At 44.8% G+C, this 24,909-nt stretch overlaps 1 protein-coding gene across 8 annotated transcripts in view; it reads left to right on the top strand.

Moving 5' to 3' along the window:
• The window catches only part of elf1 (E74-like ETS transcription factor 1), a 272,982-nt gene that overhangs the window by 143,962 nt on the left and 104,111 nt on the right, over nucleotides 1-24,909 (top strand). The window contains exon 1 of one of the 8 annotated variants that reach the window (XM_070883073.1): nucleotides 1,993-2,017. The exons of the other annotated variants lie outside the window; for them this stretch is intronic. The gene's annotated coding sequence lies outside the window, so the exon portion shown is untranslated. Of the gene's footprint in view, nucleotides 1-1,992; nucleotides 2,018-24,909 lie in introns of those variants that run through there. 8 annotated transcript variants of the gene reach the window in all.

Raw genomic sequence — 24,909 nt, 5'->3', positions numbered from 1 at the left:
TTAAATAGGACTTAAGACCTGAGCAGTTTTGTACCTCTATACATTGCTTTTTACATCTTAATGTATTTATTTCTCAGTCCTAACTTTTTCCATTGGACATTCTGATACTGAATGGGTAGGAGGATGCCTTATACTTAGTGATCTCAAAATAACTTTAAACTCTTTTGGTGCTATAGGGGGGGTGGGGGTCACTCCTACTTGTTCTTAGTATTTGTAATACATAGGAGGAGTGTCTGCATTTCGCAGTGATGTTTGTGAAGGATTAGCTTGTTATCGGGTGCATGTTGAAAAGTTGCTAACTTGCTGGGCAATCAAATGTCACTTCCTAAAGATAAAACCTACAGCTCACTATTCTTGGTCTTAGTCAAACATTTAAGTTGTGTGATAGGTTAACTTCCTAAAGGCACCAAATTATTGTACCCTTTGAAGGTTGTAGTTTGAAGAATATCCCAGCGAGGAGTATTTTATTTAAAATCACTATTATAAACTTTTGTAAATAGTTTGAATCACTGTCCTAAAAACTGAGTTAAAATACAACAATACTCCGCTGGGCAGGCCACACAGTTCGCATGCCAGACCCGAGACTCCCAAAGCAAGCGCTCTACTTGGAACTCCTTCACAGCAAACGAGCAAAGGTGGGCAGCGGAAACGTTACAAGGACACTCTCAAAGCCTCCCTGATAAAGTGTGACGTCCCCACTGACACCTGGGAGTCCCTGGCCAAAGACCGCCCTAAGTGGAGGAAGTGCATCCGGGAGGGCGCTGAGCTCCTCAAGTCTCATCGCCGAGAGCATGCAGAAATCAAGCGCAGGCTGCGGAAAGAGCATGCAGCAAACCTGTCCCACCCACCCCTTCCCTCAACGACTATCTGTCCCACCTGTGAAAGAGACTGTGGTTCTCGTATTGGACTGTTCAGCCACCTAAGGACTCATGTTCAGAGTGGCAGCAAGTCCTCCTCGATTCCGAGGGACTGCCTATGATGATGATTTTATAATGAAGATGAATACTTTGTGTTTATAGTGAAACATTTTCTTAACGTGTATGAAAATAATTCTATGGTTATTGAAGGTCAGTCTAGGAGACATTGCTGGCCCTATTCTAATACAGATTAACAGAGTCTTTTTTTTTTGTAAGTATACACACAGTGCATACTTTCCCATTAATGTGATTCAAGCTGATTAAAAACAAATGTGCTGGGTTGAGCCCCACGAATGTTGTCCTTGGTTGTGTGTCCTACCTTTTGGGAAGTTGCTTTTTCTGCATTGAAAACCTCCCTTGGCCAGTGTGGCATGATCAGGAAATCTCCAAAATGTCATCTTGTCTTACACGGGTACCCATTGAATGTGTTTTGTGTTCTTGGAGCAAGCGACTTCTTAACTCACTGTCATTTATTAATTTGGTGCAGAGATGGTGCTGCTGTATTTCTGAGACCATACACAGCCAACGCTGGCTGACACCACAACTGCTGGTGGTTCGTATTACAAGCCTGGCCTCTTGTGCATCACATGTTTCTTTCGTCCCACCATTGGCGGCCGTACATTCAGCCGTCTAGGCCCTAAAGTCTGGAATTCCCTCACTAAAACTCTCCGCCTCGCTATCTCCTTCTTTAAGATGCTCCCTAACACCTCTGTGACCAAGCTTTTGGTCACATGTTCTAATATCACCTTATTTTGGCTTGGTGTAAATTTTTGTCTGATTCCGTTCCTGTGAAACGCCTTGGGACCTTTTGCTACGCTAAAGGAGCTATATAAATGCAAGTTGTTGTTGTCTAGATTGTATCTCATTTGAACGTCATGCTTGTAGTTTATGCTACTATCCTCAAAGATAATACCAGCTTCTCTGTGCTGTATATCTTGGGTTTAACATTACTGCTGCAGTTTTATTATTACCTTTTTTGCTTATCTTCCCAAGAGCAGCTTAATAGCACTGGGAAGTTAACTGCAGCCTGAAGCACTTCTAACCAGCACCATGATGAATAGTATATATTACAACGAATGAAAAATAGCTGATGGTTCCAAGTAAGTAATTGAACTGCTGAGTTCTGACTCTTGTAAACCACTCAAACTGCACTCTCACACTTTGATATCATTGCACCCATTTGGCTCAATCGCTGCTTGTAGCCCACTGCCACGTCTCCATTATCTATAATATATTAATATATGTATAATACTGTACTACCAAACAGTGCTTGATACCGAAAGGATGATTTGAAAATTGTACTTCTTTGGATAAGGGGCTAGACTTTCCACTCCACATCGCCCATATATCTCCCAAAACGGACCTCTGTCACCCACTTTGACCCAAAAGTGGAAACTAGGCCAGAAACATCGCTGGAAATTAAGCCCCCAAGTTTCGGCTCACTTCACCGACCTGATCGCTGAGGTGATGAACCGCACATCGCCCATCGCAACTTTGGCACATCGCTGGCTCTTCACCGGGCTGATCGCTCGCCGAGAACATCGCTGGATAATAATTGCTTTTCCCGGGCCTTCCTCATCGAAATGGGCACTACAGACGCCATTTTGAATTTCGGAGGAAGAGAGGTGCAGCAAAAAAACTGCAGTTGAGATATTTGTTAGTTATTTAAGGCTATTTTACAGATAGATCGACTCAGATGTATATTTATATTTCATTGTACAATTGTAGCTTATTACATTAGGCATTTTTTTAACTGAAAAGTGCATTTATAACATCCTACGTGAAAGTGCTATCCCTGACCTGTTTGTCAATCAGCCAGAATGTCACGGTTAGATGCTGGGGAAAAGGGATATGGCCTTGCCAGCTGGCTGATGACCCCGCTGCATAATCCCGTCACTGAAGCAGAGAAACATTACAACGAAAGCCACATTGCGACACGGAACATCGTCGAGAAGACACTTGGAGTCCTAAAGCAGTGCTTCAGATGCCTGGACCACTCTGGTGGCAGCCTACAGTACAACCTAGCAATAAGGAGAGGACAGCAAATGCTGATGGGACTGCAGGTCCACCTCCGGAAGGAGGGGAGATGGAAGAGGGAAGAGCCAGCCGGTGAGGAGCAGGAGGAAGAGGAGGCTGGTGAGGTCCTCGGGGAGGACCAGCCTGGCAATGCAGCCATGGTCCTACTGCAGCCACCCCCCGCCCCCCCCCCCCCACTGCCCCAGAAGAACAGTGCTCCGTGAGAGTTAAGCAGCCGCAAAGCTGTTGGGGTAACAGCTGATAAAGGAACGCTTTGCAAGAACTTACATTGGGGATCGTCACATTTACATTTAGATTAACATAACAATTACGTTTATACAAAAGTTGCATTTGCGCTGTTATGTTTTAGCCTTGCCTGCACTGGCCTGGCCTTTGTAGTGCAGCATTTGCAATAATGCTTAACTTAAGTAATGTTATTACAAGAGAATTAAGATATTAAATTATTCAAAATGCCTAAGCTAACTAACCTCATCAGAGAATGTACAACAATTGTTTAAAATCATTAACAAAATTTATTGTAAACAGAATTATTTTCAAACACCCTCCTCCCCTCCCCCTGAACGAACATTTTAAACAATTTAACATACAATGAACAATGATCTCTCTCCTCTCTCCTCTTTGTCTCTGCCTTCCTCCTCTCTCTCTCTCCTCTCTATCTCTCTCTCTGCTCCTCCCTGTTCCTTCTGCGCATGTGTGAATGACCCCTGACCTCCCAAAACACGGAAAAGCCAGTCGGCTGAAAAAAAACCCACACATGCGCAGTAGCCCGTTGGTAGGGAAGCTTTTGCCTTCCACATTGCTGGCCGTTCAGTGGGTGAACGTCACATTGCCGACATTTTGGATCGCCCATTTCACATCGCTGGACTATCGCCGAGTGGAAAATCGCTCCCAAAAAAATGGGCAATGTTCCAGCGATCAGTAAGGCTGAGATGTCTTACATCGCTGGAACATCGCCCATTTTTTTGGCCAATGGCCAGCAAAGTGGAAAGTCTAGCCCTTTAGGTTTCTCACTCTGGCAGCTGCGAAGATGATCAGCATTTCATGTTCCTGGGTGAACTTCCTTATCGCTCATGGAGCCTTTCTGGAGCTTGGCTCTGCAGTCTGTCTAACACCGACCTGCTCCTTGCCCGCTCGATTCACCATGAGTGACGACTAACTCTTGCCTTCTGGAACTTCTCGCCCAGCTTTCTCTGATTTGCCACATCTCTCTGTCCTCTCCGAATCCTCCACAAAACCATTTTCCTTGATTTATATCATTGCATCTCCCACTCTAAATCCCCCTCCTCTATTTCCTCTCAGTTTGGTGTCGTAAAGTACTTTAGGACATCTTCCTGCACGTGAAAAGTGCAATCAAAATGGAAGTTATTGTAGTACGTTACAATTCTTGACACAGTAATAACGTGGTTGAATATACAAGTGTGTTTTATTCACTAGATGTCTGCAGGCTTTGCATAGACAATGTTTTTTCCTGTTCATTTCTGAGGAAACTTATTTCTGTTATATATGTAGCTTTCTGTCCTACCACCCAATTGGGCAGCAATTCTGCTGTGATATGTTTCTCTGCTAATCTAGCCAGTGTAAATCCTTGTAGTGGAGTATTTAAAATAAACACTCAACACCAGACCTGGGTTCGAAGCTTCAAGTAGTCTTTATTTTGCACCGGTGGGGAGCCTGCCTGCTGGTTGTCTATCGCCAGGGTTCTCCAATGATACAAAGTTCCAAGCAAGCTTTTATACACTTAATGATGCACGTCATTCTCGTGCATGCCCCCCTATGCCATTTAATTGGCCCAAAGCCTGTGTGCACAATTGTTGATTGACTAATTCCCTTTCGCATCACACAATCGTTCGCCTATGTCTCATACCAGATGGAGTTTTTTCAGCATGTCACTTTTGACCCTTTGCCCTGTTTAACTGCCCCTCTGGGCCTCCTGTGGTTCAACAGTTTGGCTATTTGTAATTGTCTTTGGGTTACACAGTTTGTAAAGTTGACCACTACAAAAGCCCTTTGTAGTTCCGAGATCCATTCTTAACCCTTTAATTATAGCAGAGCTCGATAGCCCCATTTCAATCCTCAATGCTCTTTAAGGAGGTCCTATTGTGTTTCCAAATAACTGCAAACTTTCTTCAAGTGTCTGCTTTGACTTGGTGTCCAACACGTTGCTCAGGGGCTTGAGGCTAGATTATGGGGAGGGCAAGTCTGGGTGGGGGCTGTGGGCCAAGGTCAAAGTTCAGGATGAGGCCGGGTTTTTTGTCAAGTTTTGATATGCGTTTGGAGGATTATTTATTTAAAATATACAAAAGCCGTGGCTCTGAGTCAGAAGGTCGTGGATTCAATCTTCATTCCAGCGATTTGAGCATGTAAATTTAGACTGACACTTTAGTGCTACACTGTCAGCCGAAAGCATGCAGAAAACAAGCGCAGGCAGCGGAAGGAGCATGCGGCAAACCAGACTCCCCACCCACCCTTTCCTTCAACCACTGTCTGCCCCACTTGTGACAGAGACTGTAATTCCCGTATTGGACTGTACAGTCACTTGAGAACTCACTTCTAGAGTGGAAGCAAGTCTTCCTCGATTTCGAGGGACTGCCTATGATGATGAGGGCACTGTTGGAGGTGCCGTCTTTCAGATGAGACGTTAAACTGAGGCCCTCTGGTGAATGTAGAAAATCCCACAACACTGTTTGAAGCGCAGAGGAGTTCTCCCCGGAGCCCTGGCCAACACTTAGCCCTCAACCAACACCACCAAAACAGATTATCTGGTCATTCACCAACTCCAGAGAATTGATCACACAATCCGGCTGAAGGTCCGGTGCAGTGCAGTACTGAGGGAGTGTTGCACTGTTGGAGGTGTCATCTTTCAGAAGAGACGTTAAATTGAGGTGAAAGGCATTTTATAAATGCAATTGCTTTCTTCTTTTTTTATATGAATGTAGATGGGGCTAGTATGGGTGGTAAATGTTGTATCACATTAAGATACATTGTACAGGTAGATTTTTGCCCACCTAAAATGGTTTGTAATCGGACTACTCATTGATGACTGTTCCAGGAGTGTAGGTATTGTACCTTGATTCATGGTTTTGCACAAAAGGGTTTTAGTTGCCTGGTTGAACTGCCTTGATAACTATATTTGATTATGATTTGTGATATGATTGGTCCTCTTTTTTTTCTTCTTGTGGAATATGATTGGTTGTTTTTGTGCAATGTGACAGGTGAGTTAACCAATTACAAAGCAAAAAATATTCAAGACAATGACCGGCGCTATATTTGCAGAGATGTAGACACAAAAACTCATACTTAGTGATGTGCACTGCAAGATTGCATTAAATTTGCAAAGCCTGGTGTTTTTATTTCAGTGATTTGCCCTTTTCTTGTAAAAGTATACATTTATTTAGCATTCCTCCTCCAGTACTTTAGTGAAGCACATCGATTCCGGTCATGAAAATCATCAGAAGACAATATATTAACAACATAAAAATGATATAAATTACAGCGGTAACCTCAGGTCAAAATGTTTTTGAAGTCATGATCTGTAAAATTAAACTCTCAATAGCTGCACAGCTCATTACAGTACTGTACTGCAAAATCTGTTTCATCTGAGGAAACCCCCCAAACATCATTTCTTCACTCCTGCTTAAGGAGTTTTCAAGTGGTCAAAAAGTTGTACAAGGGTGAGCAGGCTTTGTTAAAAGCATATGTCTTCTCAGGCAGTCCCTCGTATCGAGGATGACTTGCTTCCACACCAAAATGACCTGATATTCCAAGGTCCAGAACTGCATGTTGAAGGGTGGAAGATGCCTGTGCGTGGACTTTTTTAATATGTGGTGGCCATTGCACACCAGCCATCACACGGGCTTGACAGAGCTAGGTCTTGGTCCAGTGGCAAGGATTAACCAAGACAACCGGAGGCCGGCTCTGCTGCACGGACCTAGTGCGCACACATATCGCAGTGTTGGGCTGGTCCGTGCTGCCACTGGGCCCTTGGCTCTTCTGGCCCCGAACTCACGCCTCTCCTGGGCCCCGATCACATCTCTCTGCAATCTCTCGCTGCTCCTTCGTCCCAACCTCGCCGCTCCTGCTGTACCTGCCCATACTCCAATCACCATGCTCCAACAAATGGGACATTGCGGGTTAACAAATTAAACTTAATGTGTTAGTTGCTTTAAAAGCCTTTGCCCCACTAGGTGAAACCTGTTTAACCAGAACTGCATTTTTAAAAAATGGGGCAGAGAAGCATACGATATGCGGACGTAGGAGTGCAGAAATCTATCTTTCTCCTTAAATATATTCAGTGACTTGGCCTTCACAGCCTTCTGTGGTAGAGAATTCCACAGGTTCACCAGCCCCTGAGTGAAAAGATTTCTCCTCATCTCGGTCCTAAATTTCCTACCCCGTATCCTGAGACTGTGACCCCTTGTTCTAGCCTTCACAGCCACGGAAAACATCCTCCCCACATCCAGTCTGTCCAACCCCGCCAGAATTTTATATGTTTCAATGAAATCCCTCTCATTCCTCTGAACTCTAGTGAATTACAAGCCTAGTTGACCCAATCTCTCCTCATACGATATTATTCTACTTTGCATTGAGAAAATATCAACATTGCTTGTGCCAGCCATGGCTCAGTGGCAGCACTTTAACCTCCCTGAGTCAGAAGACTGTGTGTTCAAGTCCCACTTCGGAGACTTGAGCACATAACCCAGGCTGGCACTTCACCGGGGTGCTGCATTGTCGGAGGTGCCATCTTTTGGATGAGATATTAAACTGAGGCCCTGTCTGCTCTCTGAGGTGAACGTGAAAGATGCCGTTGCACTATTGCAAAGAATAGCAGGGGAGTTCTGCCCGATATCCCAGACAATATTTATCCCGCAACCAAAATCACGGAACAGATGACCTGGTCATTTATTTCATTGCTGTTAGTGGGACATTGTTCTGGCAAATTGGCTGCTGCATTTCCTACATTACAACAGTGACGATACTTCAAAATACCTCATTGGCTGTAAAGTGCTTTGGGACATCCGGAGGTCAGTAAAGGTACTATCTAAATGCAGGCTCTTTCTTATTAGGAGTTGGGTCTGGAATTCCCTCCCTAAACCTCTCTACCTCTCTTTCCCCCTTTAATACACTCCTTATAACCTACCTCTTGACCAAGCTTTTGGACATCTGCCCTAATTTCTCCTTATGTGGCCTGGTGTCACATTTTAGTGCCTTGGGATATTTTATTACATTAAAGGCGCTATATAAATACAAGTTGTTGTTGGGTCTTAGGCTTGGTCTCACTATTGTATGTGTACCCCAGGGAGTTGCTCATGTACTTCTGTTGATATTGTGCTGGCAAAGTGTGTAAAAACACAGTTTTTTAATGTTTCCAATTTATCACTATCTATTATAGACATTGAGTGTTTGATTTATGGGAATAAAACCTTTTGGCTCTCTTCAAAACATTGTGATTGATGGACTCTTAAAATGTTGGCATTTGCTGTGTATGTTGGTAAGGTTCAGTAATGAGGAAGCAGTGTGGCTCGGTGAGTTCTGAAAGTTCACAACACTGGTAGTCTGTCAGCAATGTACATTTCCACGGTAGAAGTCTGATTGCAAGTTCAGCTACAATGACTAAGCTAATGTTGTCCAATAAGTTAGCCACTACCCGCTTGTGACCAATTGGGAGTCCAGATGCAGCTAATTGCACTTTGGATTAGTAAATAACAATAAGTAATAGATGCAGTTGTTGGACGTGCAATCTCAATACACCTATACACCTGGCGTATGCATGTGAACTTTAACCTTTTCATACGGTTGTTGGTAAAATGGTGAGATGAAAAGCAGAGTGTGCGAGTGTTTCTTGATCGTCAAGCGTGCTTTACTTCCTTGGTTACTGAATGGTGGAAGATAAGAACATAAGAAATAGGAGCAGGAGTAGGCCATTAGGCCCCTTGAGCCTGCTCCGCCATTTAATAAGATCATGGCTGATCTGATCATGGACTCAGCTCCACTTTCCTGCCCGCTCCCCATAACCCTTTATTCTCTTATCGCTCAAAAATTTGTCTATCTCCGCCTTAAATATATTCAATGACCCAGCCTCCACAGCTCTCTGGGGCAGATAATTCCATAGATTTACAACCCTCAGAGAAGAAATTCCTTCTCATCTCAGTTTTAAATGGGCGGCCCCTTATTCTGAGATTATGGGCCCGAGTTTCCCCAGAGTTGCTCCTTTTTTTTTGGGAGCAACTTGATTTTTCTGGACTATCTTTTTAGTTGCAATTCTGGCCATTTAGTTTGTGCCAGTGTAAGTGAGTTAGTTTTGGTAAAGGTTTTTTTTCAATAGGGTGTTTTCCTGGCCAATAACCCCTGTTTTAGGCGTTTGGTCAGCAAATAGTTGCTTCAAACTAACTTAGGCCAGCGTATGTTGCCACTTCTGTCCGCACAGAAAAACCTTACCTAGAGTTAAGGAATTGGCGCAAGTAACTACATTTAAAGCACCTCCAAGCACCAAACAAAGCACAAAAAGTAATAAGCAATCAATAAATAAAAAAATAGAAGCAACCCTGCACCTAAAGCACCAAAGTCAATCAGTAAATAACAAATAAAAAATAGAAGTCATAGAAACATAGAAACAGAGAAAATAGGTGCAGGAGTAGGCCATTCAGCCCATCGAGCCTGCATCACCATTCAATAAGATCATGGCTGATCATTCCCTCAGTACCCCTTTCCTGCTTTCTCTCCAAACCCCTTGATCCCTTTAGCCATAAGGGCCGTATCTAACTCCTTCTTGAATATAGCCAACGAACTGGCATCAACAACTCTTTGCGGTAGGGAATTCCACAGGTTAACAACTCTCTGAGTGAGTGAAGAAGTTTCTCCTCATCTCAGTCCTAAATGGCTTACCCCTTATCCTTAGACTGTGTCCCCTGGTTCTGGACTTCCCCATCATCGGGAACATTCTTCCTGCATCGAACCTGTCCAGACCCGTCAAAATCTTAGAAGTTTCTATGAGATTCCCCCTCATCCTTCAAAACTTCAGTATATAAAGGCCCAGTTGATCCAGTCTCTCCTCATATGTCAGTCCCGCCATCCTGGGAATCAGTCTGGTGAACCTTCGCTGCACTCCCTCAATAGCAAGAACGTCCTTCCTCAGATTAGGAGACCAAAACTGAACACAATATTCCAGGTGAGGCCTCGCCAAGGCCCTGTACAACTGCAGTAAGACTTCCCTGCTCCTATACTCAAATCCCCTAACTATGAAGGCCAACATACCATTTGCCTTCTTCACCGCCTGCTGTACCTGCATGCCAGCTTTCAATGACAGATGAACCATGGCAGCCAGGTCTCGTTGTACTTGCCCCTTTCCTAATCTGGCGCCATTCAGATAATATTCTGCCTTTGTGTTTTCGCCCCCAAAGTGGATAACCACACATTTATCCACATTATACTGCATCTGCCATGCATTTGCCCAATCAGCTAACCTGTCCAAGTCACCCTGTAGCCTTTTACCATCCTCCTCACAGCTCACACCTCCACCCAGTTTAGTGTCATCTGCAAACTTGGAGATATTACACTCAATTCCTTCATCTAAATCATTAATGTATATTGTAAAAAGCTGGGGTCCCAGCACTGAGCCCTGCGGCACTCCACTAGTCACTGCCTGCCATTCTGAAAAGGACCCGTTTATCCCAACTCTCTGCTTCCTGTCTGCCAACTAGTTCTCTATCCACGTCAGTACATTACCCCCAATACCATGTGCTTTGATTTTGCACACCAATCTCTTGTGTGGGACCTTGTCAAAAGCCTTTTGAAAGTCCAAATACACCACATCCACTGGTTCTCCTTTGTCCACTCTACTAGTTACATCCTCAAAAAATTCCAGAAAATTTGTCAAGCATGATTTCCCTTTCATGAATCCATGCGGATTTGGACCGATCCCGTCATTGCTTTCCAAATGCGCTGCTATTTCATCTTTAATAATTGATTCCAACATTTTCCCCACTACTGATGTCAGGCTAACCGGTCTATAATTACCTGTTTTCTCTCTCCCTCCTTTTTTAAACAGTGGTGTTACATTAGCTGCCCACCAATCCATAGGAACTGATCCAGAGTCGATAGACTGTTGGAAAATGATCACCAATGCATGCACTCTTTCTATGGCCACTTCCTTAAGTACTCTGGGATGCAGACTATCAGGTCCTGGGGATTTATCGGGCTTCAATCCCATCAATTTCCCTATCACAATTTCCCGCTTTATAAGAATATCCTTCAGTTCCTCCTTCTCACTAGACCCTCGGTCCCCTAGTATTTCCGGAAGGTTATTTGTGTCTTCCTTCGTGAAAACAGAACCAAAGTATTTGTTTAACTGGTCTGCCATTTCTTTGCTCCCCCTTATAAATTCATCTGAACCTGACTGCAAGGGACCTACGTTTGTTTTCACTAATCTTTTTCTCTTCACATATCTATAGAAGCTTTTGCAGTCAGTTTTTATGTTCTCAGCAAGCTTCCTCTCATACTCTTATTTTCCCCCTCCTAATTAAACCCTTTGTCCTCCTCTGCTGTATTACAAAATTCTCCCAGTCCTCAGGTTTGCTGCTTTTTCTGGCCAATTTATATGCCTCCTCCTTGGATTTAGCACTATCCTTAATTTCCCTTGTTAGCCACGGTTGAGCCACCTTCCCCGTTTTATTTTTACTCCAGACAGGGATGCACAATTGTTGAAGTTCATCCATGTGATCTTTAAATGTTTGCCATTGCCTATCCACCGTCAACCCTTTAAGCATCACTCGCCAGTCTATTCTAGCCAATTCACGTCTCATACCATCGAAGTTACCTTTCCCCAAGTTCAGGACCCGAGTCTCTGAATTAATTGTGTCACTCTCCATCTTAAAGAAGTCTACCATATTATGGTCACTCTTCCCCAAGGGGCCTCGCACAACAAGATTGTTAATTAGTCCTTTCTCATTATACATCACCCAGTCGAGGATGGCCAGCCCTCTAGTTGGTTCCTCGACATATTGGTCCAGAAGACCATCCCTAATACACTCCAGGAAATCCTCCTCCACCGCATTGCTACCAGTTTGGTTAACCCAGTCAATATGTAGATTAAAGTCGCCCATGATGACTGCTTTTACCATTATTGCACGCATCCCTAATTTCTTGTTTGATGCTGTCCCCATCCTCATTACTATTGTTTTGTGGTCTGTACACAACTCCCACTAGCATTTTCTGCCCTTTGGTATTCCGTAGCTCCACCCATACAGATTCCACATCATCCAAGCTAATGTCCTTCCTTACGATTGCATTAATTTCCTCTTCAACCAGCAGCGCCATCCCACCTCCTTTTCCTTTCTGTCTATCCTTCCTAAATGTTGAATACCCCTGTATGTTGAGTTCCCAGCCTTCGTCACCCTGGAGCCATGTCTCCGTGATGCCAATTACATCATATCCATTAACTGCTATCTGCGCAGTTAATTCGTCCATCTTATTCTGAATACTCCTCGCATTGAGGCACAGAGCCTTCAGGCTTGTCTTTTTAACACCCTTTGCCCCTCTAGGATTTTGCTGTAATGTGGCCCTTTTTGCTTTTTGCCTTCGGTTTCTCTGCCCTCCACTTTTACTTTTCTTCTTTCTATCTTTTGCTTCTGCCCCCATTCTACTTCCGTCTGTCTCCCTGCATAGGTTCCCATCCCCCTGCCATATTAGTTTAACCCCTCCCCTACAGCACTACCAAACACTCTCCCTAGGACATTGGTTCCGGTCCTGCCCAGGTGCAGACCATCCGGTTTGTACTGGTCCCACCTCCCCCAGAACCGGTTCCAATGTCCCAGGAATTTGAATCCCTTCCTTCTGCACCACTCCTCAAGCCATGTATTCATCTGAGCTATCCTACGATTCCTACTCTGACTAGCACGTGGCACTTTTGAGGTCCTACTTTTTAATTTTAGCTCCTAGCTCCCTAAATTCATCTTGTATGACCTCATCCTGTTTTTTACCTTTATCGTTGGTACTTATATGCACCACGACAACTGGCTGTTTACCCTCCCCCTTCAAAATGTCCTGCACCTGCTGCGGGACATCCTTGACCCTTGCACAAGGGAGGCAGCATACCATCCTGGAGTCTCAGTTGTGGCCGCAGAAACCTCTATCTATTCCCCTTACAATAGACTCCCCTATCACTATAGCTCTCTCACTCTCTTTTTCCTGCCCTCCTGTGCAGCAGAGCCACCCACGGTGCCATGGACTTGGCTGCTGCTGCCCTCCCCTGATGAGTCATCCCCCTCAACAGTACCCAAAGCGGTGTATCTGTTTTGTAGGGGGATGACGGCAGGGGACCCCTGCACTGTCTTCCTTCCACTTCTCCTCCTGTTGGTCACCCATCCCCTATCTGGCTGTGTAACCTTTACCTGCGGTAAGACCAACTCACTAAACGTGCTATTCACATCATTCTCAGCATCGTGGATGCTCCAGAGTGAGTCCACCCGCAGCTCCAGTGCCGCAATGCGGTCTGTCAGGAGCTGCAGCCGAATGCACTTCGTACATGTATAGTCGTCAGGGACACTGGAAGCGTCCCTGACTTCCCACACAGTACAGGAGGATCATAATACATGTCCGAGCTCTCCTGCCATGACTTAACCCCTAGATTAACTTAATTTGGCAACAATAATGCTAAAGGTTGCTTACTGATAAAGAAAATAAAAATAAAAACTACTCACCAATCACTTACCCCCTTGGCTGTGACATCACCTTTCGATTTCTTTCTACTTTTTTTGCCTTCTCTCCCTGTTGCAGCTGCACCAGCTCGCCTTTATAGGCTGCGCCACCATCCCCGAACCTTTTGCTGTGACGTCACACTTCGTTTTCTTTTCCTCCCAGGTCGGGGAGTCAGCGCTTTGCACTCTGACCTGCCGCTGCACTCCCACCTTGGGGAAGTCCTACCTTAGGGAACGCAACAGGCCGCCGATGAGGAAGACCATTCAGCCAGAGCTAGGGACGGTGTGCTTCGGGCCCCTCCCACACTGCCTGCAGCGCACGTTTGCAGAAACGGCCTGCCAGGAGCTACTGCACATGCGCGCAGACTCTAACGCGCATGTGCAGAGGTCCCGGCACTATTTTTTGCGCGGGAAACTGGCTCTGCCCCCAATCCTTTGGGCCACACTGCGCCACGATGGAGGAGAGGCTGGGGAGCGGCCAGAATACGGATGTCTTTTTCGGCGCGCTTGGAGGCGGACAAAAGCTGCGCACCTCGGTTGAGGGCTCCAGAAAAACAGGTTAGGGAAACTCTAGCCCTTTTGTCCCCTAGTTTTATTTTTCCCTCCGAGTAGAAATATCCTCCCTGCATCCACCTTGTTGAGCCCCTCATTATCTGATATGTTTTGATAAGATCACCTCTCATTCTTCTGAACTCCAATGAGTATAGGCTCAACCTATCTTCATAAGTCAACTCTTTCATCTCCGGAATTAACTTCATGAACCTTCTCTGAACAGCCTCCAACGCAAGTATATCCTTCTTAAATATGGAGAACAAAACTGTATGCAGTACTATAGGTGTGGCCTCACCAATATCCTGTACAGTTATAGCAGCACTTCTCTGCTTTTGTACTCTTATCCACCTTGCAATAAAGGCCAACATTCCATTTGCCTTCTTGATCACTTGCTGTACCTGCATACTAACTTTTTGTGTTTCATGTACAAGGACCCCCAGGTCTCTCTGTACTGCATCACTTTGCAATTTTTCTCCATTTAAATTATAATTTGCTTTTCTCTCTTTACTGCCAAAGTGGATAACTTCACATTTTCCCACATTATACTCCATCAGCCAAATTTTTGCCCACTCACTTAGCCTGTCTATATCCCTTTGCAGATTTTTTGTGTCCTCCTCACAATTTGTATCATCAGCAAACTTGGCTACATTACACTCGGTCCCTTCATCCAAGTCATTAATATTGATTGTAAATAGTTGAGGCCCCAGCACCGATCCCTGCAGCACCCCACTAGTTACTGTTTGCCAACCGGAAAATGACCCATTTATTCCGACTCTCTGTTTTCTGTTAGTTAGCCAATGCTCTATCCGTGCTAATATATTACCCCCAACCCCGTGAACTTTTATCTAGTGCAGTAACCTTTTATGTGGCACCTTATTGAATGCCTTCTAGAAATCCAAATACACCACATCCACTGGTTCCCCCTTATCCACCCTATTCATTACATCGTCAAAGAACTCCAGCAAATTTGTCAAACATAATTTCCCTTTCATAAAACCATGCTGACTCTGCTTGATTGAATTATGCTTTTCCAAATGTCCCACTACTGCTTCCTTCATAATGGACTCCCAACATTTTCCCAACGACAGATGTTAGGCTAACTAGTCTATAGAGTTTTGTTAATTAAATATGCACATGTGAAGTACATTTACCTGGATTATGTGATTATGTGCAAGATGTTTTCTATGATAATTGCATGTGGCTCAAACAGTATCACTATAGCCACACCTGTGGTTAGTCAGCAATTTCTTTTGGAAAGCACTACACCCTGGTTCACTATTGAACATTGATGCGTGGAATTTTATCGCAGTGTAACGAAGGGACTACATATTGGAAAGCCTTGAAGTAAGCAGTAATTCTGTTAATATTTGACTACGATTACAGCAGTAAAATACTGAAGTCAAGCTCAAATTAAACTACTGGACAAGCTCTCATGAGCTCAAACCGATAAAAGGCAAGTTCAGGACTGATGTCCGTAAACCAGTCACGTACTTAAGTGATTAAAACCTCTGGTCTCTGGGCAAGGTAGTGGAGGCTAAAAGTCCGGAGTTGTTCAACAGTTGGATGTTGTGATTGGGGTGGGGCATGGGGTGGTGGAGTGAGAAGGGGCCAGTGGGTAGAATTTCCACTGGTTGTTCCCTGATCTCCTACCGTAAATTCAGCTGTTTACGGCGTTTCTCTGGGATTACCGCCAGTCTTCTGCTTTGTCGCGGCAAGAGTTTGGGACAACCCGTGTGGAAATTACTGGCACAGAAGATTTAGCTAGATGGGCCAAATGGCCTCCCTCGTTCGTACTTCCATTTGTGAAATAATCCTTTGGCATAGGCCAGCCCACACTGCGATATGTGTGCGCGCTCGGTCCGTGCAGCAGAGCTGGTCTCCAGTTAGTCTTGGGTAATCCTTGCCACTGGACCAAGACCTAGCTCTGTCAAGCCTGTGTGGTGGCTGGTGTGTAACGGCCACCCCACGTTAAAAAAATCCAAGCACAGGCATTTTCCACCCTTCACGATGAAGTTTGAATCTGGAATATTCGGTCCTTCATTGAAACACCTGTGAACTCATCCCTTTTCGGCGTGGAAGCAAGTCATCCTCACTTCGAGGGACTGCCTATGATGAATCCTTTGTTGTACTTTAAAAAAAAAGATTTAGGGCTGACCAGAGTTTTAGACACACCTCTTTTAAAACTATCCCTTATTTCACTTTTACACGCAGTGCTGGCAACATAAAAAGCTTTTTATTATGTAGGATGTGGCTTTGTTCGTATAGTTCTGTCACTGTCCACAGTGACAATGTGAAAGACTGCCCCTATAGGTGGGAGGGATTATTGAGGGTGTAGTTTTGTTGCAGCATCTTTATATTTGTATAAAACTCTGCTGCCTGTATCCTAACATGCACCAAGTCCTGTTCACCCATCACCAATGTGTTCCCGGTCCAACTACGCCTTGAATTTAAAATTCTCATCCTTGTGTTCAAATCCCTCCATGGCCTTGACCCTCCCTATCTCTGTAACCTCCACTAGCCATACAGCCCTCCAAGCACTCTTCGTTCCTCCAACCTTGGACTCTTGCGCATCCTCCACTCCCTTCGCCCCATCATTGGTGGCTGTGCCTTCACCCATCTAGGGCATAAGTTCTGGATTCCCTCCCAAAACCTCACCATCTCTCCTCTTTTCTCCTCTTTTAAGACACTCCATAAAATCTGCCTTTTTGACCAAGCTTTTGGTCATCTACCCTAATGTCTCCTTCTTTGGATCGCTGTCAATTTTTGTTTAATAATGCTCCTGTGAAACTCCTTGGGATTAAAGGTGCTATGTAATTGCGAGTTGTTGTCATTGTTAAATGGCTGGATGACTATCTATTAGCACACCAAGGTCCCAATTCTAGTCTCTGTACTGCTCTGTTTTTCAGGGGGTATGGGGTAGTAGCAAGATTGAGTGGTCCTTCATTTACCCAGCCAGAGGCCCTGCTGTAAACAGGTGGGCAACTCATTATTCTTTTCAAATCAGGGTGGTATGATGTTGTTGGGACGCCAGTCCAGTTAAGCATGTTGCCCGCTGAGTGCATGGACTGGACATTGACCAGAACCAGTATCGTTTAATGGATTCACTGGAAGCAACTCCAGGAACCATTAACTTGGGACTTTTTTGATCGGCAAGATATACATAACTGCTCTCCCTGTGTATCACTGCTAATCTTGCTGCTCCACACCCCACCCTCACCAATGCTCTCCTTCATCCTCTGTCCCTCTTCAGTCATGCCCTCCTTCACTCTCCTTTCCCCCCCTTTCAGATCAGACCAGCCCTCCCTTTTAATCCCTTGCCCATGGTCTGTGAATGGCTCACTGGATTTCTTCGATCTCATAATCTGCTGGCAGCCTGCCGGGGTTAAATGTAAATTGCCTGACTATAAAAATGGTTCGAGCCTCTCGTTAGCAACTTCAGGTAGGCGTTGCAATCACTCCTCCCACTGCGCACCCCGATATATGCTATTGATGAAAATTGTCTGGCCAGGACACTTAGGGTGCACTTTGACCCCCAACTTTAACATTGCAAACCAATTCATTGTGATGCTGAAGTTGGTGTATGATGAAGGATCCTCACTGGTTATCATCATCATCATCATCATCATAGGCGGTCCCTCAAACGAGGATGACTTGCTTCCACATGAGTTCACAGATGTTTCAATGAAGGACCCGATGTTCCAGTCCTGAACTCCAGTTGAGGGGGTGGAAGATGCCTGTACGTGGATCTTTTTAACATGTGGTGACTGTTGCACACCAGCCACCACATGGGTTTGACAGAGCCAAGCCTTTATCCAGTGGCAAGGGTTAACAAGGACTACTGGTGATCTGACTGGATTGCAGGGTCTCGCACCTGAACTACAACTAACCAAACATTGTCACTGTGTTTTGTGTAACAGTGCACAGTGTTACTAGCAATGTCCTTAAAATGTTGTGATGTTAGAATGTCAAAAGGATTGAAACTGAATTTAGAAACAGGAAGTAAAGATTGGGTTTGGGAGAGCCAGTGTAAACCAGCTGTCCATTCCACAGCGAACTTGAGAGCCATTGTCTCTGTTTGGGAAAGTGTAACTGCACCTTGGAAACAGGGACACGGGTCTGTTACCTCACCCTCATCTGAATTAACGTAATCTAGGTCCAACAATTAAATTAAGATAAATTGTCATATGAAGAGCATGTAAGACACCCACCACATCTTCAATCAACTCGTAAGGCAGAAAACCTCCCAAAGCTAGCCTGCTTTGCACAGGCTCAACTACTAACCAGATTTATTCACAATTAAGAATGAGAGAACTTGCATTTATGTAGCGCCTTTCTTGCTCTCAGAACATCACAAAATGCTTCACCTTTGAAGGGCAGTCAGTATCGTTAAAACGCTTTGCAAAACTCAGAAATATAGGCAATATGTTTTACAACGTAATAATTAGGTACGAGATCTGGACAGCGCCCACAAAGGATTCAATGACTGCTTTCAAGTGTCGGTCTTCCTATTGTTGCGGATCAATGGCACAACAAATACTGCTTGCAGCTTTTCTTCAAATGAAACAGAAGAGCTTCCTCTCAGTAGACAGTGCAGTCTTGAAATGGGTCTTTGATAGAGATGCTACACACAAGATAAATGAACCCCCAAAATGTGCATGCAGTTTGATGTGCCTCAGTTGGTGTTGGACACTGACTGAACTGAAAGCTGGTCGTCAGTCCCGGCACATTCATTCATCCCATCTTCTTTGATGCTAAAGCACTTTTTTGTGTGATAAAGTCAAACAAAATATTGAGTCTTGACTCTGCAGTAAACTGTGTTTTAGATTATCTTAACATATGGCAATTAGAAATGAGATATATGCAACATCTGGGCAACATTTTATTCATGCTGCTCCCTCCTATTAAGGAAATACTTTATCTTGACTAATTCTTGATAAAAAAAGATTTCAGTGCTGAGGTTAGAAACAAATGACTTCCCAGCAACCACTTCAGCTTCCAGTAAAACGGAGAGTCTGGGTTACCACAACTTTAAAATGAATCAATAAAAAAAACAAGCCCTAAAGGGACAACAAATCTATATTTATCGGTCAACTGAGGCTGTTCCTGTGCACCACTTAACCTGTTCCTGAGAGTCCTCCTCTCCTGGCTCTTCTCACTTCACTCAGCAACTGGACACTGGATAGCGTACAATATACAAGTAACTAAAGAACCATTTTTAAAGATAGGTCGCTCAAATTTGGAAATTAAAAGTAATGAATTGTCTTTCTAAGCCAAGATTCAGTGCTATTGTAATGTATGCTATGTTGTTGCTCCCGGAGGAAGCAGGGTCATTTTTGTGACTTTCGCACTGCATCAAGTTTGTCTGCAACCCGTTTAGAAGAATGCCTCTATTAGGAAGTATAAGTTGACTCGGACATATTAGAAGATCCCATCTTTGGCAACCCCCCCCCCCTCAAAAAACACTTTTAACACAAGGTTTTCTGACAGAATTGTCAATTTGAATTCCTGTTGATTTTCAGCAGCACTGTCTGGAGCCCATCAGGTTAGGTGGCTTTCTGATTAGATCTGAGATCTGAAGGATTGCTTCAATACAGCCACTTATAAAAGAGATGGATATTTCCAGCTAGGTTTGATGTACTTCACTTCTATTGATAGTTTTAGAAAGTAATTCTTTAAGTGGTCCACCTTATGCTGTGATTCCTTAATATTTTAACGTTCGCCCAAATCTCTGTCCTTTTACCAGGCATTTATTTCGTTGCTTTGTGATCGGTGTTTCACCAAACGCCTTTATCTCAAGCAGTGCATGTTCGAGGCCCACTCAGTAATGTTCAAGCATTCTGCCCCACAGAGTGATGGAATCCAGCCGTACATTCAGACTTCCCCACAAGTTGAGATCCTGATTCTGGATGAGCCAGCATGGCCTATCACACGGCCCAAGTTTCCCCAACCCATTTTTTCAGCGCACTAACACGAGATGCGCCGACTTTGTGCGCTCAAAACGGTGGCAAAAAACTTACTGCGTATTCTGGCAGCTCTTCTGTGTCTCCCTGGTCCTGGCGCAGCATTTCTGTTTGAGTGGGGGGCGGAGCTACAGCCCTGCGCCGAAAACAGTGCCGGCAGCTGTGCGCATGCACAGTGGAGTCTGTGCGCATGCGCAGTCGCTCCTTGCCCTCCCAGCGCGTCCCGATGCTCGCCACCCCTATCCTGGGTCAAGTGGCCTGCCGCACAGGTGCCTATGCTTAATTTTGCTTTATATGATACCTGATGATGTTGCTGCATTTTAAAGAACCAAGTGTTACTCAAACAAAAGCGATGATAGAAATTATTAAAAACTTTAAAATAAAAACTGTGAGCTGCTTAGAATGTGCTAGACAGAGGTTGATGGTTTACACTCATAGCAGTAGTTCCTCGCCCTCCCAGCGTGTCCCGATGCTTGCCGCCCCTATCCCGGGCCGTGTGGCCTGCCGCACAGGCCGGCTGCTGCCTTCCCGCCCCGTGTCCCTTCCCGCCCCCTGCCGTGTCTCAGTTTAATATATAAACTAGTTCATGTAACTCTTTGGTAAAAGGAACATTTATTCAATCACATGCTTTCACGTGAAAAATAGCAGTTTCTAGGATCCATTTTGGCTACGATTGCTACTGCAAAGTCCTCGAACTTTCCTCCCCCCTATCTCTGGCTACCTGCGCTGATCTCTTAATTCACCGCGGGGTTTTTCAGAACATACAAAAGTGGCCAGTTACTCTGGCCTAAGTTAGTTTGGAGTAACTTTTAGCTGGCTAAACTTGCTTAAATGACCAAAACTGGCGTAAGTGGCTGGTAACGCCCCCTTTTGGAAAAAAAACAAAACTTAAAAAAAACCTAACGCACTCACTTACATTGAAGCAAATTAAATGGAGAGAATTGCGACATTTAAGTTACTCCAAAAAAATCTAGTTGCTCCCAAAAAAATGGAGCAACTCCTGGGGAAACTTGGGGCCCACAGAGTGCGAGGCCAGCATGTGCCATACAAAGGGGCAGGGGGGTGAATTACATCACTTTAACTATAGCACTCACTATGGAGACTGGAATTGTTTTAATAGCATTCCCTTGTTTTGTCTCAGCGAGTAAAGGAGTGGGAATAATGCCGAATCCTAATTATGCCGATATCCCATAGCTGAACAGTCCCATGAATTAAAACCTGGAAGTGGTGGAGCAGCAAGACTGACGAGGGCTACAAGTGCATGGCCCATCAATGGCTTCTGCCCTGTATTGCGAGCAAGGTTTGCCAAGTCTGGTTGGATGTATTTCTGGTGATTTCATCACATGATCTCCCGCCTCCAACCACCCTGCCCAGTCAGACAACATTTTCTCCCCATCTCCAATATTGTTATAACTAATGAAAGTGTAAAAAGAAAATGAAAAAAACACCGTTTCTATTTAACGCCTTGTGATTGTCCTCCCGGGTTGCTCGCAGTAGTTTCCAGGAGATTAATCTTTAATTCCTGGATACTCCAGATGGTTTGGCACCTCAATATATACCGGCACAGACACGATGGGCTGAATGGCCTCCTTCTGTTGTAATTTTCTATAAATCTATGATCACCATGGTCACGTGCTGGCTTTGTAAATTTGTCAGGCTGTTCGTTTCTCCCAACGAGTCATTATTCCGGAGTGAAAACAGGAACGCCGGACCAGCAGTTGTAAAAAGGAACGGGCCATGTTGCTTAGTAATTGTGGAAAGGCTTAGACATCCAAAGACCATTGCAGTGCAATGAACGAGCAGTTTGCATTTAACTTCCCCTTTAAGGGCCCAGTTCTCTGATGTGGTTGCTTCATCCAATGTTTGTTATTGGTTCATTAGTGCCAAATCATTATTCCTCTGTTTTCAAAAAGTACAGGCAAGTATTTAAAAAAAATATCTTTTTGCATTAGCATGTAGCTGTTTTATATGCATTGCCATTCAGAATTTGTTGAGTAAACTTAAGATCATTCTTTATGGTTGATTTATGGAAGGTAGAGTGGGGTAAGGATCTACACGCTTCTGAAATATTGGGGACTTAATATATTGTGGAGACAAGAGAAGCTGGGATCATTCTCCTTCGAGCAGAGAAAGTTAAGGTAAGATTTAATCAAAGAGTTCAACATTATGAGGGGTTTTGAGAGTTAATAAGCAGAACCTGTTTCCATTGGTGAGAGAGTGGGTAACCAGAGCTCACAGATTTAAAATCGTTGGCAAACAAAAATCCAGGGGGAGAAATGAGGAGAAATGATTTTACGCAGAAAGTTGTTATGATCTGGAATGCACTGCCTGAAAGGGCGGTGGAAGGAAATTCAATAGTAACTTTTAAAAAGGATTGGAAATATATTTGAAAAAGACAAAATTGCAGGGTTTTGGGGTAAGAGTGGGGAAATGAGACATTGGATAGTTCTTTCAAAGAGCCAGCACAGGCACGATGGGCTGATTGGCCTCCTTCTGTGCGTGCTGTGTCATTCTGTGATTCAAGAAGCTGAAGCTCTGCAGCTTTGGTTGGTAGAACGACAGTCTGATGGGGTACAATGTGCATCTATGATGTAGCGTAAACTGGGTTCCCCCCGGCCCACCTCGCTAGGGTACAGTTTTTTTTAAGCTTGGTGTTCAATTTTGTCCGATTATGTTTCTGTGACGTAGTGATGGTTTCCTACGTTAAACGTATGATATAAATGAAAGTAGTTATTGGTCCATGTGGACCACCAGTAACGATTTTGTGATCTTAGGAACAGGGTGTGGACCATTTAGCCCCTCGAGCTTGTTCCGCCATGCAGTTAAATCATGGCTGATCTGTATCTATATTTACGCACCTTGGTTCCATGTCCCTTAATACCCTTACCTAACAAATACTCAGTTTTGAAATTTTCCATTGACCCAGCCTCAACAGGGGAGGAGAGTTCAAAATTTTCACTAGCTTTTGTGTTGAAGAGTTGCTTCCTGACATCACCTCTGCATGACCTAGCTCTAATTTTAAGGTGTATGGCCTCTTGTTTTGGACGGAATTAGTTTCTCTCCATCAAATCCTTCAATCGCCTCAGACACCTCGAATAGCTCACCCCGTATCTTCTGTGCTCCAGGGAATACAACCTTTGGGGATGAATTGATGTGGAAAACCAGCATGAACTTTTATGCCGAGATGTGTGTATTTGACTAGGACAGTGGAGTCGTGTGTTTACAGATATCTGCACCGAATGACAGTTCATGGACACAAGTCGACGTGTCCATATTTTCATAGCTTAATGGCGTTCCCAAGCTACAGCACTGTGACCAGCTGGTTAGTGTGTGCAGTCGCCTATGTTTCTCATCTGTTGTTTGTTGCTGATTTATAATATTATTGTAAAGCTCCTTGTTCTCTAATTGCAATGGTGGCTCTGCTGCAAAGGGCCTTTGCGGAGTGCCAGGTAATCTAGCTGCTGCTGTTGAATCAGCTGGCCGCTCACGCGCTGGGTTTCTGTGGATCACAGACCTTCTTTCGCTCTCCCTCCTCAGACCTGTAAAGTAGGAGTTCCATTCACTTCTGCCCAGTAATTAAGCTTTACAAAAACAAGACTGCACAAAGAGGGAACGGGAATGTTCACAGTGCCAAAATATAGTTATGGGCTGTATAAAAATGTTATTTTAGAAAGAGTTAGCACATGCGGGAGGGCTGGGAAAAAGACAACGTTACTGAAAGCACTTCATACAAGAGGGAATGAGAGCTGGCAACTCATGCCCAGAACTGTTGGCGGGATAGGAGCTGTGGGTCGGGAGGAGGGCAGTGTGAGGGGGGCTGTGGGCCGGGAGGGGAGAGGGGGGCAGTGTGAGGGGGATGGGAGCTGTGGGTCGGGGGAGGGGGAGGGGCAGTGTGAGGGGAATGGGAGCTGTGGGTCGGGGGAGGGGGAGGGGCAGTGTGAGGGGAATGGGAGCTGTGGGGAGGGGGAGGGGCAGTGTGAGGGGGATGGGGGCTGTTGGTTGGGGTTGTGTGTGTGCGGTGGGAGCATTCGGGAAGAGGGAGGCGTGTGCAGTGGATGTAGGATCTGGCTCTTACCCTGGGAGCATTTTCTTAGAAGGTCTGAGGCTGCTTCCAGAATAAGGGAGATCGCTGGCTCAGAGTCTCCAGCTCCTGGAATGTGAATGAAAAAAGTACCAATATAAAAGTAGTTTCCTTTCCTTTCCTTCCACTCCTGTCCTTTCCTTCTTTCGTCCTCCTCTCTTTCTCCCCTCCTCTCCTGGAGACCCAGTCTGTTGTGAGCCTTGATGATGAAGTCGGTGGGCAGTCTAACGCTCCAGCACAGCAGAGCCTGATCCTGCCCTGAGCCAGTGTTCACCTGCCAGCAGGACTCGCTGAACACTGGTCAGGTACAGGAACCCATGCTGATTGGCTCCTCATCGCTCCCCCACCCCTGGCGATACAGGTCAATCTTCGGCCTTGAACTGCTGCCTTGGCTAATCAACAAACTCACCAAAGACTGGGAATTGGACCTGGGACCTGTATGGGTGGATGATCTGGGGTTTTCTTTTGGCAGATGCTATTCCATTATTGTTCTAAGAAAATGTCATGTTAATCTAGTTTTATCAGATCTAAGATTATTGCACTGTGTCTCAGCCAATGTTCACTGTTGCTAATTCTACACTTCAGGGGTTCTTTTATTAACTCTGTAGTATTTATTGAATCACCTGGCCAGGGTTTTCCGCTTAGCCCTGAGATCACTTCGCCTGGCCCCA

The sequence above is a fragment of the Pristiophorus japonicus genome, chromosome 6 (assembly GCF_044704955.1).
Source record: "Pristiophorus japonicus isolate sPriJap1 chromosome 6, sPriJap1.hap1, whole genome shotgun sequence".
In the NCBI taxonomy this organism is placed as follows: domain Eukaryota; kingdom Metazoa; phylum Chordata; class Chondrichthyes; family Pristiophoridae; genus Pristiophorus; species Pristiophorus japonicus.
Note: the sequence above shows the minus strand (reverse complement) of the source record. Positions and strands in the feature narration are given on the sequence as shown.